This window comes from Colobus angolensis, unplaced genomic scaffold, assembly GCF_000951035.1.
Source record: "Colobus angolensis palliatus isolate OR3802 unplaced genomic scaffold, Cang.pa_1.0 Scaffold711, whole genome shotgun sequence".
In the NCBI taxonomy this organism is placed as follows: Eukaryota; Metazoa; Chordata; class Mammalia; order Primates; family Cercopithecidae; genus Colobus; species Colobus angolensis.
The window spans coordinates 140,389-143,222 of record NW_012120833.1 but is presented as its reverse complement, the minus strand read 5'-3'; positions in this window follow the sequence as shown (position 1 = coordinate 143,222).

Below are 2,834 nucleotides of genomic sequence, written 5' to 3'. Positions count from 1 at the left end.
CAGCAAACCTACTATTGTCAATGCTGTGAAGACAGACATCTTATCCTTTCCCAATTCTCACACCTCACCACTCAGCCCTGCCTTGTGCCCCCTTACCATCTGCCAGAACATTTCTCCCCCAAAAGTATCTCACATACATCCAGCATCTGCCAGACCCTGTAGAGCTAAGCGACCTATGGAAGAAAAATGGTCAAGACCTGGAGAGGGGAAGGGGCAGGAGGTCGGGAGGCCCACCATTTCAATTCACACTCACACTGGGCATCCGGTTGCTTTAGTTCCTGCTGCATCTTGTACATAAACTGCAAGACTGGGGGGATGGGAGCACAAAATAATACACATCAGATCTTTAAGCTACTGCGTTATTTTCCTACCTCTAATATCTCCTGGTTAGGTTGGGGAGAACAGTTTCTTCCTAAAATCCTTATGTCCTAAGACAGCCCAACCATCCCTTCCTGCTCATCACTGACAGGCCCTCCTCTGAGGATGGCAGGATTAGGAGGGGCCAGGTGTCTTCCCATCACCCATTCCCACAGGTCTGGCCACCTTACCTTGAACCAGGACGACACCAAGAATAACAGAAGCAGGATCAGGGTCATTATCAGGCAAAAAAAAAACTTCCAAGGATCATCCTGCAGCAGCTTTGGATCTTGCTGTGCTGTGAATAGAGTCAAGATCAGTGCACACAGGCTCATAAAAGTGCTGGAAAGGTCAAGATCTCTAGGATGGTGGAGGAAGAAAGCTGAATATCTCATCACTGGAGTGGTGAGACAGTGAGAGTGGCCATTGGCATTGAGGAGGGGATACAGGGGTTATGAGCATCCTAACCTTCCTCCACCCACAGTGTGCTTAGAGCACTAAAGTGTACGCAGGACCGGCACACCAGGGTGGATCTATCTACTCCTGCCCCAAGCTTCTCGACTCACCCGGCTCCCCGGACATGGGCAGAGCACTTTCCCCGACTGGTATGAAGTCCTCTGCAGCCTCCAAACCACAAGGCCTGCTTTCCACCATGGCTGCACCTTGTTCTGCTCAGAGCTGCCCACAGCCCTCAGGGTTATTACTGAAGTCCACATCCCATAATAATAAATGCCCACCCCAAATAAACCATGCTCCATTTCCTTCCTGACTCAGCGAAGTGCCCAAATCTCTAGATGGCTCATCACCAATTCATGTCATAAGGTGATGACACCGACATCTGGGAGAAGATATTTTGCTCCAAGTATTCTCTCCAAATTTTATTTCTAACTTGGTGAGGGCAGTAAGTACCCCAGGAACGTGCCTCAAGGTCCCTAGTCCATTTGTCTTCTAGGCTTCTGGTCACATCAGTTTCTGAAGATCTTGCAGTTTCTCAGAGATAAAACTGTGCTTATTTCAACATAGGAGTCACTCCTATAATTCTTCTCCCTCCTCATGTCAAGCTGTTCAGGGCCAGGCCCCCTGGGCTGGGACAGGGACAGGCTGCTGGTGGACATAGAAGGCCTTGGGGCCCTGCTGAGTGGGCTGCGTCATAGTGGTGTTTGGTGTCCTTTACTGCAAGAAGAGGCTGTGCCCTCCACTTCTCAGGGTGGCTCTGATCTGGGGATCAGATGCCAGCACTGAGTAGCTGGAGTTAGGACCCAGCTGGCACTTCATGCCACCACTGTGGGAAGGCAAATCACACAGGCACGACCATGTGTGTGCACCACAGCACCAACCCCATGTGCACAGCTGGACTGTAGCAAAGTAACTGGAGATGTCACCAGCGCTGCCAGTGATAGCCCGGCCCCCGTTCAGGGAGTCTTCTGCCTAGGGGCCTGGCTTAGCTGCTATGATGCTTCCTGTAACCTGGATCAGGGCACCCGCACTGCATGGCACCTCTGCTGCGTGTCTGAATGCATGACTCTGGGTGCTGGATAGTATCCCGTCCTGTGAATGCCGCAGTTCACTCCAATAGCCGATAGTTCATTTTTCAAAACTGGCTGACGCTCACATATGCACTTTTCAGTCCTGACTCACTGCAGTGCCAGGTGCAGAACAGGAAGCAAATCCTTGCTGACCCCAAACCACCTGCTACCCGATGCTCGCCCCACACTCATGGATGTGACTGTGCCAGCAGGGGCCTGCCCCTGGCAGACTGTGGAAGGAGAGAGATGCTTTGTGCTTCCATTTAAGTTGCTTGTTCCCGCAGCAGCCCAGGCTGTGCTGCCTGACTCAGAGCTGAGGGGTCCCGAGCAGCCCCTGCTGGGTGCTGGGCTGCCTGTCGTGGCCCACAGTCTTCTCCCTGCATGGCTCTCTTCAGTAGGTGTTGTCACTGCCCTTGTCCGACCAGGGACAATGAGGTCTCAGTGAGTAGCAAACAGAACCTAACTCGTCATATAACTCAGGGAAATTGACCCCCCTGAGCATCCGCTTACCCTGACCCAAGCCTCCCCTCAAGCTTCCACCTCTCCCCAGGAGCCCTGAGATCTGCCTTGCCTCGAACACAGACCTGAGATCCAGGCTGGGTGGCTTTTCCTTCAGGCAGATTGTGCAGAAAGAGCTTGCAGTCAGATGACCAAGGATGCCTGCTGCCATCCCCTCTTCACCATGGTGGGCTTTGGGACCTGAAAACAAACTGTCCACATTCTACCAGGCCAGGGAGGCCACCAGCCCCATTATACTCATTCACACTCCTTCTAGCTGCCAGGGACAGCGCTCCCTGTGCCCCGCCCAGGCTGGAGGCAGAGCTGTCTGGACACAGATATGTTTGCCCAGGAAGGCTCAGGGCAGTGCCAGGGAGGGGTACGTGCATGGCAGTAGGTGGTGGAGGGGAAAGGTGGCAGCTCAGCCAATGGCAGTTCCCCCCATGTGGGGCA